Raw genomic sequence first — 742 nt, 5'->3', positions numbered from 1 at the left:
CTATTTGTCTTGGGATTCATGATCACATGGAAATGCTTCTGTAGTCATAGAATTGTAAAGCTCAGACTGTTCGTTTCGGATTGATGAACCTTCAGTGGTGAGCTGGTGATGTAGCTCATGCTACTCATGAGAAGTTCACTTGAATGATTATAGCTCGTACGAAGAATTGGTTTCACTAATTAAAGTGGAAATCAGTGGGACAACACCCTTCTGTCTTCTACCTCTGGATAGGGATCTCGCCCTGCAAAAGCTCTTGAGTGGTGACTTGGAAGGGCACTCTAGCAACGTCTTGATTCAAAACACTTCAATGGAATCATCTTAACCGATCTGTTAAGCTAATGATGGCCATTTTAGACCGGAAAGCTCAGATCTAAGGAAAGATGTTGGGCTAATAGTTTTCCGTGTGACCTGTGAAAGATTGACCGTCGACTTGACACAGTACCATTGATAGAAGCAATTTATTTGAATGTGTACAGATGAGGTCAATTATATTGGCGCCACTTGTACTTTGCAGTAGAGCAGAATGTTCTGCTTTCTCTTACCCTGTAGGCACCTGCAACTTACTACAGGTGACAAATGACTTAATGAAACTCATTGCCTCCAAATGAATGAATTTTGAATAAGCTAGTCTAGGCCATTTGAATTAAGTGAAAAAAATATTTTGATTTGTTCCTGTGAAGTGTAAACAAGTTATTCATTTAAATGTATTTTGAAGGAAGTGAATCATGCCAATATTTAACCA

Source organism: Oncorhynchus tshawytscha, unplaced genomic scaffold (assembly GCF_018296145.1).
Source record: "Oncorhynchus tshawytscha isolate Ot180627B unplaced genomic scaffold, Otsh_v2.0 Un_contig_5990_pilon_pilon, whole genome shotgun sequence".
Classification (NCBI taxonomy): domain Eukaryota; kingdom Metazoa; phylum Chordata; class Actinopteri; order Salmoniformes; family Salmonidae; genus Oncorhynchus; species Oncorhynchus tshawytscha.
The sequence above is the reverse complement of the archived record's forward strand: the minus strand, read 5'-3'. Positions refer to the sequence as shown.